Source organism: Ovis aries, chromosome X (genome assembly GCF_016772045.2).
Source record: "Ovis aries strain OAR_USU_Benz2616 breed Rambouillet chromosome X, ARS-UI_Ramb_v3.0, whole genome shotgun sequence".
In the NCBI taxonomy this organism is placed as follows: domain Eukaryota; kingdom Metazoa; phylum Chordata; class Mammalia; order Artiodactyla; family Bovidae; genus Ovis; species Ovis aries.
Window position 1 is genome coordinate 65,966,445 of NC_056080.1, and position 10,136 is coordinate 65,976,580.

The 10,136-nt window shown below is 45.1% G+C and overlaps 1 pseudogene; it reads left to right on the top strand.

The window, feature by feature from the left end:
* Positions 1–5,877: 5,877 nt before the first annotated feature.
* Positions 5,878–9,299, top strand: LOC101103455 (rho guanine nucleotide exchange factor 7-like; annotated as a pseudogene).
* Positions 9,300–10,136: the final 837 nt, after the last annotated feature.

The following is a 10,136-nucleotide window of genomic DNA, read 5'->3' on the forward strand; positions in this document are numbered from 1 at the left end:
GGAAAAGAACAGTAGGAAAAGGAGACAAAGGAATAAATGTAGAAAAACTAATAATAGGTTTTCAAAATTAAATTTAAAAAAAAAAGGAAAAAATAGGAAAACTCCACAGAACTGCAAAAGCCCAGGGTAGAGGCAGAGATTTAAAACAACAATGAAAAAATGTGATTGAGGATAAAAATAGCTCAAAGGCTTAATTAGATTTCATAGTGCCAATAAAATCAACAACTATAACCGAGGTGGGGAAAAGGGGGGGGAAAAGAAAAAACATCTGGAAGAATCTACAGAACAAGTCAAAACATAAGAACAATAAATATTTTCCTTGAGTCACTGCTGTCAGAGTCCTTTCCCTAACTGGGGGTCACAGTCCACCTCACCTCCCTAGGATGCCCTCCAACACTGTGCTGGTCTCTGGACCTGCTACAGAGGCAGCTCAGATTCCAATCTGGTCCTACTCCTGTGTGTTCATCCCTCCATTGTCCACAGCTATCAGAACTAGTGCGTTTTCATTTGTGGGAGCTCTCAGTGTCCTTTTATATATCCCATAGACACAGAGTCTGCCTAGTTGATCATGTGGATTTAATCTACAGCTTGTACAGCTGGTGGGAAGTTTTTGGATCTTTTTCCTTAGTGACACTGCCCCTGGGTTTCATTTGTGGTTTTATTTCCACCTCTGCATGTGGGTCGTTCAGTGAGGTTTGCTCCTGAGGCTGCCTTGGAGGATTTGGATTTGCTCCTGTGAGGGCCAGGTGTGCAGGTGGTGCAGCTGCTTGGGTCGCAGGGGTTCTGGCAGCACCAGATACTCAGGGGAGTTGGTTGCTAGGGCAGCAGGAAATATAGTCCTCTAGAACGGTATGGAAACCAGGATTGGCCAGTATGCTCCAGTATTCTTGCCTGGAGATTCCCCCTGACAAACAAGCCTGGCAGGCCACAGTCTTCAGGGTCTGAAAGAGTTGGACATGCCTGAAGTGACCCTATAGACACAGACACAAGCCCCAGTAAGAGTTGAGTATGAAGGTGGGGTGCAGCTGCTTGGCTTGCAGGGACCCTGGCAGCACCAAATGTGCAGGGACATGGACTGCCTCTGCCACAGGAGTTATGGCCCTATCAGAGTCTTTTATTGAGCCTCTTGTAGCTGGCAATCAGAAGGCCTCTTTGACCAGTCTTTCTCTGTAGCTCTGCCCATTCAGGTACTTAGAAGGCTCCCTTTCCTGGGATCCTTCTCTGTTGTTCACCATGTCAGGCACATAGAGGTGCCCCCCTGGCTGGGGTCCTACTCTGTAGATTGGCAGGTCAGGCACTTAAAAGGGCACCCTGGGTGGGGTCCTACTCTGTAGGACTCAGTGTGTCAGGCGTTTTCAGGCGTTTGATGGGCCAGCCTCTCTATTGTTCAGCTGCGGATGCTGGCATGTGGGGTGAGAGAGGCTATGGTGATACCTCCACCCCCTATGCATGACTCAGCAATATTGCCTTGCTTCCATGGCTGCCTGGCTTTCCTCCACTGACATTTCCCACCACGATCTCCTCCCTTACATCCCCTCAATCTGTCTCTCCGCTGTCAACAGCAGTCCTCACCCTGGGATTGCTCCACAATTCCAGCTCCCAGCTGCTGTGCCTTCCAGGGGACCAGCATTTCTATCTGGGGTATTTATGACTTCATCAAGGACTGTCTGATTCTCATTCCATTTAGGCTGCCACAGATCAGCTGTTTCACTCTGAGCCTTAAATGTTTCTCCTCTGACTCAGACAATTACCCCAATGTGGGGCTCGGACCCTTGCTTCAGTTCCCCCACCTGCCGAGGGCAGATCCAGTCCTACTGACACTCCTGTTTTTTCCCTCTAGTTCCTTCATCCTACCAAGTTTTGCATGGTGGTGTATATTTTCCATTGGTCAGATACTCCTGTCCTCTCTCAGCTGGTGTTCTGCACTCACTTCTGCATCTGAAGGTGTATTCCTGATGTATCCATGGAGAGAGATGTACTTCACATCCACCTACTCCTCCACCATCTTGTTCTCCCCTCAACATCCTTGTCTTCTTAATCTTATAGGAAAACCTTTCAGCTTTTCACCACTGAGTATGATGTTAGCTGTGGGTTTGTCATATTTGACCTTTATGATATTATGTATCTTCTGTACCCACTTTCTTTAGAGATTTTATCATAGATGAATGTTCAGGTTTTTTACCATGTTGTGCAGCTTGCAGGATCTTTGTTCCCAGACCAGAGATTGAACCCATGGTCATGACAGTGAAAGCACTGAGTCCTAACTGGTCTGCTAGGGAAGTCCCTGATGTTCAATTCTGTGAAAAGCTTTTTCTGCACTTAGAGAGATGATCATATGGTTTTGTTTATTTTGGTTAATGTGGTGTATCATGTTGACTGATTTGTGGATTTTGAACCGTTCTTGCATTCCTGAGATAAATTTCATTTGATCATGATATATAATCCATTTAATGTATTATTGAACTTGATTTGCTGAGATTTTGTTGAGGATTCTTATGTCTATGTTTATCAGAGATATTGGCCTATAATGTTTTTGTGTGTGGTATCTTTGTCTAGTTTTGATATCAGGATAATACTGGCCTCAAAAAATGAGTTTGGAACCTTTCCTTCCTCCTCATTTTTTGAGACTACTTTGAGAAAGATAGGTATTGACTCTTCCTTAAATGTTTGACAGAATTCGCCTGTGAAGTCATCTGGACCTCGACTTTTGTTTTTTGGCATTCTTAGATTACTGATTTAGTTTTATTAATAGTAATCAATCTATTCAGATTATCTATTTCTTCATGATTCATTCTTGGAATCACTGTGTGTTTCTAGGAATCTATCCATTCTTCTAGATTGTCTAATTTGTGGCATATAATTTTTTATAATATTCTCATGATTCTTTGTATTTCTGTGGTGGTTGTAGTGACTTCTACTCATTCAGTTGTAATTTTATTTATTTGTGCTCTCTCTTTCTTATCTGGCTAAACATTTGTTAGCCATTTGTCAGTCAATTTTGTTAATTTTTTCAAAGAACCAACTCTTAGTTTTATTGATCTTTTCTAATTTTTTTAGTCTCTAGTTCATTTATTTCAAATCTGAGCCTTATTATTTCCCTCCTTCCACTAACTTTGGGCTTTGTTTTTTCTTCTTTTTCTAGTTTCTGTACATGTATATTTAGATTAAGGTTTTTCTTGTTTCTTGATATAATCCTTTTACTATAAACTTATCTTTTAGAATTGCTTTTGCTGCATTCCATGGATTTTGGACAGAAGTGTCTTCATTTTCAATTTTCTAAAGTGTTTTTTTCCACTTTGATTTCTTCATTGACCTATTGATTGTTTAGTAGCATGTTGTGTAGTCTACACATGTTTGTGTTTCTTTCCTTGTAATTGACATTTAGTCTCACAGCATTGTGGTCAGGGAAAATGCTTAGTATGATTTCAATCTTCTTAAATTTTAACTTCTTTGTGGCCTAACATGTCCTCTTAGTGTTATTTTTACAGTCATTTCTCTTTATTATTTTCTATTCATTGTAGGTTTTTGGTTTGTGGTTCCCAAGAGATTCATATATATTATCTTGTAGTCATCTATTTTAAGCTGATAGCCACTTAAATTTGAAGGCATTCAAAAAATACTCTATTTTTATCCCCCAACATACATTTTATGTTTTTGATAATATCTTTTGTCAATACATCTTTTGACTTTGTGTCTAATTGCCTTTATCAATGAGATATTTTCTTTCATGTACTTTACTTTAGTAATGGCCTTTTTTTTTAACTTAAAAATGTACTTTAAATTTTCTTAAAAGGCCAGTTTAGTGGTGATGAACTCCTCTAGTTTTGAATATCTGAGAAACTCTTTATCTGTCCTTCAATTCTGAATGATTACTGCACTGAATTGATTATTCTAGGTTGTAAGTTTTTTCCTTTCAGTAGTTTAAGTATATCCTTCCACTGCACTATGGCCTGTAAATTTGTAAAGTTTCTGCTGAAAATTTTGCTGATAGTTTAGTTGGGTTTCTTTTCTATGTGATTAGTTGTGTGTGTGTGTGTTTTTTTTTTCTTTTGCTGCCTTTAAGATTATCTCTTTAACTTCTGCCATTTGAATTGTGATGACTTGGTGTGGATCTCTTTGGATTCATCTTTTTGGGACTCTCTGTGCATCCTGTACCTGGATGTCTATTTCCTTCCCTAGGTTAGGGAAGTTTTCAGCCATTATTTCTTCAAATAAGTCTTCCATCCCTTCCTGTGTCTCCTCTCCTTCTGGGACCCATATAATGTGAATCTTAGAACACTCGATGTTATCCCAGAGGTCCCTTAAACTATCCTCACTTTAAAAAATTCTTTTTTTTCCTGTTATGATTGAATGATTTCCACTCTTCTGTCTTCCTGATTACTTATCCATTCTTCTGTATCATGTAATCTGTTGTTGATACCTCTAGAATATATTTTATTTCAGTCATTATATTCTTCAGTTCTGGTTTGTTCTTCCCTATATTTTTAAAATATTTGTTGAAGTTCTCACTGAGTTCCTCCACTCTGCTGAGTTCAGTGAGTATCTTCATGATTGTTTCTTGAACTCTTTATTATGTAAAATATTTATCTCCATTTCATTGGGGTTTTATTTTTCTGGGCTTTTGTTTTGTTCCTCCATTTGGAACATATTCCTAACTCCTCATTTTGTGTGCTTTTGGTCTTTGCTTCTATGAATAGGTGAAGGAGGGCCTTGTGTGGGAGCATCCCCTGTCTAGACTGCTTGCACCTGGAAGCTTTGGCAGATTAGTAAAACTGGAGTAGGCATGAGCCAAAGGAAGTCCCTGGGGAGTGCTGAACTGAGGCAACCTTGGCAGAGTGGCTTTAGCTGAAGAGGGTTGGACTGGTGGTGATTCCCAGAGAGTGATGTTCCTGAGACCACCTTGATGCGAAGGCTGGTGGAGCTGGAACAGGCCTGGGCCAGGGTAATTCCTTGTGGGGTGTGCCACATTGGGGCCACTTTGGCAAAACAGCTGGGGCTAGGGTGGGCTTGGGCTGCATGCAGTCTCAGGAAGTGTTGTAACAAGGCCTCCATGGTGGAACAGCTGGAGCTGGATTAAGCACAATCCTGGGAGTGGCTAGGGGCGACTTCACCTGACACTGCCCTTGGTGAAATGGCTAGAGCTGGAGTGGGCATGGGCCTGAGGGAATGCCTGTGGCATTCACTGATAACTCCAACCCTGGTGAGACCTCCAATTTCCTGCCCATTAACCCAAAGCTCTAGGGTTAATGAGTAGATTTCCTTTATTTATAGTCTAGATGACTTTTAAATTGCTGTTTTTTTCACTGTGTCTCAAGGTGGGTGAGTCTGTGCTCTGACTCCTCAGCAATATCCCTCCCTACCCTCCCTACCTCTGACTCCTCAGCAATATCCTTCCCTATCTCCACATCAGGGGTGAGTCCTTGCAGATTCCATGTTCCCATCTCTTCTACCCATTTCTATGTTATGCTTCTCTTTGCAGTAGCAGTTCAATCAGCCAATTAGTTGTTCTTTAGCAGGAATTGCTCTATATATGAGGAGGCAAGCTCAGGGTCTTCCTATGCTGTTATCTTTGACCCCTCTTTCAAAAGTTTTGCACTTTTTTGTTAAATTGATCTTAAATATGAGGAGAGGCAGTGGCCGAGTGTGCAGGCTCTGAGGGGCGGCCAGGGTCACTCCAGGCCACCGGGGCCACCCGCCTTGGTCACATGAGGGGCGGGTATGCCTGCAGAGGGCCACGTCGGGCTCACCTCTGGGCACGCCTGTGACCTACGCACAGTGCTCAGCACCTGTGCTTGGTGTTGCAGGTCTACCCGGAGCCCCAGAGCAAGGGTGAGTGCCTGAGCAACATTCATGAGTTCCTGCGAGGCTGCCGGGTGTCCCTGCAGCTAGAGACATCTGATGCAAATTATTTGTATCAGGGGCAGAATTTCAACAAGGTCCTCAGCTCCTTAGTGACACTGAATAAAGTAACAGCAGACATCGGCCTGGGGAGCGACTTCATGTGCGCCTGGCCCTCCTCCTACCAGATCAAGTCTTCTGACTCCCTGGGACCGCAGCCTTCATGGTAGGACTTCACAGTTGTTCCAGGGCCAGTACCATAGTTTGGATATGAGCAATAATAGCAACAATCAGCTGGTCATCAGAGCCAAGTTTAATTTCCAGCAGAAGAATGAAGACAAGCTGTCCTTCACAAAAGGAGATATCATCCACATCACGTGAGTGGAGGACAGGGGCTGGTGGGAGCGCACACACAATGGCAGGACTGGCTGGTTCTCCAGCAACTACTTACCCGGAATCTTGAAGAGTCCTCCCAAAGGATTTGATATGACTGTCATTAACAAAAGCTATTACAATGTGGTGCTACAGAATAGTTTGGAAACAGAAAATGAATATTCTAAAGAACTTCAAACTGCTTTCAACCTACCTATGGCCCCTGCAGACCAGTGAGAAGTTAAGTTCAGCAAACACTTCATATTTAATGGGAAATCTGAAGAAATATGTTTTTTTCCAGCAAATGCTTGTACAATCTTTAGAAGAATGCACCAAGATGCCAGAGACCCAACAGAGGGTTGGGGCCTGCTTCCTCAGCCTGATGCCACAAACAAAGATCCTGTACCTGGCGTACTGTGCCAACCACCATCCACGGTCAGCATTCTCACGGAGCACAGTGAGGAGCTGGGAGAGTTCATAGAGATGAAGGGTGCCAGCATGCCGGGGTCCAGCCCCAGTGGATCCAGGGAATTCGAAGCAGGGATGGAGTCGGTGAGGAGAGACTTATTTATTAGAGATATAAAGAGAGATTAGGAAAGAATAGTGTAGTAGGAAAATTAGTGGAAAAAAGAGGCTGAATAACTTGGTTTATGTGGAGAACCAATAAAACTCTGAGACAAGGGGTTTGCACCATCTACATAGGCCACCGGCACTCGCTTGAATAGCAGAGGGTGCCCCGCCTTGGGCTCCCTCTCACGTGGGTCTTAGAAGCCAGGACAAATAAGTATACATGGTGAGCCTCCGCGCTCCAGATGGGAATTCAGCCAGAAAAGGGAGAAAAGAACCACATGGGGGAGCCAAGCATCAGTGCCAGACCCACAACTTTATTTTCAAAAGCAGCTTATATACCCCAAGTTCTACATAAAGAAATAATGGAATATGCAGAGTTATGCAAGGGCAGCAGTCTTGACCCTTATTGAGACCAGGCTTTCTTTCTGCCTACCTTCCCATATACAAAAGGTCTCAGGTGGTTTTACATCATCTTCTGGCCAGGGGGCCTCTTAACATTTTTATGGCTCTTTTCCTAGATAAATGTCTATCAACCAGAAAACTCATTTTCCCTTGAAGTGTTTTTTCTTTAATCTGCATCACCCTCAAAGTACTAAATAAAGTTACGTTCCTGTAGAACAAAGGTGCAGTGGGTTATAACAAAGAAAGTACTTAACTCAAAGATCTAATGTTGCTAATACCAGGGCTACTACCTGTTTTTTCTATATACGAACTGTATCTACAAATAAAAGATATGAAAACTTGGCAGCAAGTATTGGCTCAACAAACGAAACCCTTAATCAGTCCTATTCTAATGATTTTGACTCCTTGGAAGCCCCTACATTCCTAGGATGTTTTAAGCTTCCTGTGCCTCTCGTGGTTGGGAGGCCGCAAACAATCACATGCGCAGCTGTAAGAGTCTGGCAGGAGGCTAGAAAGCTATCAGAGGGGTTTTTGGATTGAAACCCTCTTATTATGCCCAGGAGACTTATTATCTAAAAGCTCTAAATTAACCTTTTCCAGAAAAATGTGCTGGGGGGACAGCCCCTCTGTAATGTCAGAAGAGTAGGTGGAAAGCATAATATAGTAAAGCAGACAGATTTTGGTTCTGGGGGTAGATACTCAAGAAAATCCAGGGGGGACCCCTGAGGCCTGATCCCACCTATGCATTTTGTCAGGCCCCCTTCCTCATGACCTTTGCCATGGGCAGGATTCCCCATGCTGGCTCCTGGTACCAGCAGCCCAGGGATTCTCATGCTGACCACTGGCAGCACTGTCCACATGTGCCTGGACAAGTACCCTGTGCTGCTCAAGGAGCTGGAGAGACACATGGAGGTTTATCACCCAGACAGACAAGATATTCAGGAATCCATGACCACCTTCAAAAACCATTCAGTGCAGTGTCAGGAGGTGTGGAAGAGGAAGGAGTTGGAGCTGCAGATCCTGACAGGGGCCATCCGGAGCTGGGAGGGCAACAATATCAAGACCCTGGGCAGCATTGTTTACATGTCCCAGGTCCTGATCCAGTGTGCCGGCAGTGAGGAAAAGAATGAAATCTATCTTCTACTCTTTCCAAATATTTTGCTAATGTTGTTTGTCAGTCCTAGGATGAGTGGTTTTATATATCAAGGAAAGCTACCAATGACAGGAATGACAATCACAAATCTTGAGGACAGTGAAAATCATAGAAATGCGTTTGAAATATCAGGGAGCATGATCGAGTGGATCTTGGTGTCCTGAAACAACCAGCAGGACCTCCACGAGTGGGTGGACCATCTGCAGAAGCAGACGAAGGTCACCCTGGTGGGAAACCCCACCATCAAGCCTCACTCTGTGCTGTCTCACACCCTTGCTTCCCACTCCATCACCCGGTCCAGCAAGCATGTGGACAGCAAGCCTATGCTGCTGACGCCTGCCTACCACATGCTACCCCACCCCTCCCACCACCACACTCCACACACCATCATCAATCAACAGGGGGCCCCTAGAGCCTCCAAAGACACCCAAGCCCTGGAGCCTGACCTGCTTGTGACCCGCACCCCCACCTGCAGCCCTTGGCTGCCCTCTGCTACAAAGAGGACCTGAGTAAGAGTTCCAAGACCATGAAGAAGCTGCTCCCCAAGCGCAGGCTGGAGTGGAAACCTTCAGACAAGGAGTTCGCACTGAGGAAAAACACAGCTGCCCTGGAGGAGGATGCCCAGATCCTGAAGGTCATCAAGGCTTACTGCACCAGCGCCAAGACATGGCAGACATTCAACTGAAGTTCATACAAAGAATCTGCTCCACAAGTTTTGCTTCCAGAAGAAGAGAAAATAATAGTTGAAGAAACTAAAAGTAATGGTCAGACAGTGACAGAAGAAAAGAGTCTCATTGACACCATGTACGCGCTAGAAGATGAAGTCCAGGAGTTACGACAGGACAACAAGAAGATGAAGAAGCCCCTGGAGGAGAAGCAGAGAGCCTGCAAAGACCTGGAGAAACTGGTGAAGAAGGTTCTCAAGAACCTGAACGACCCTGCTTGGGATGAGATGAATCTCTGAGGGGCGTGCTGGTGCTTCATTAAGACCGGTTATGAGACTGAGCTGGAGCCCCGCGACCCCGGCCCATGACACTCAGGGCTGCAGGGAGGGGCTGCACAGCCACTGCTTTCTGCACGTGGAGACGTGCAGCCTGGGGCGGCTGTGAGGTACAGGCGCTAAGGCCAGACTGCATGTCTCCCCCTCCACATCCAGTACCTAGTTTTACAATAAGTGCAGTGACGGCATCTGGACTTGCAGGCTCTGAGTGAACATGAGTAAATATTATGTATATGTTCCCTGTAAATGCCCCATTCTGAATGCATACGATGGTGGTTCTGTCTGGACTGACTCCTGGACTGCAGTCCCCTTCCACTAGCCTCTCTGGTCCTGCTCCCTGGGTCTCTTGCTCACCATTTGTGGGGACCAGAGGCTGGAGACACACAAGTGTTTCTGAGGGTGCATGCTCTGCTCCCCCGACCCCCACCCCACCCCCTGCAGTGCTCCAGAAACACTTCCCACAGTGTCTGCCTGCAGTTCACCTGGTTAGACCTGCAGAGGCCCCATCTTCCCACCCCAGTCTCCTGGTAGACCAGGGTTACAGTTGCCATGTGCCTCACTTAGCCTGAACCCAGGGATCTGGGCCTCAGCCCTGAATACGAGGAACCACATCTGCTGCCACTGGGTCCCGTGACAGGTATGTGCATGTCTGCCTCATGTGAGCACATGTGTGGTGGAGGGTGCCTGGAGTGGGGGCTGGTCTGGTAACTTGGCCAGGTGCACTGTCCTGTCCTCCCAGAAGGAGAGAGCTCACTGGAGCTTGTAAATAAACTGTGTTATTTACTGCACATTGCTGCAGCC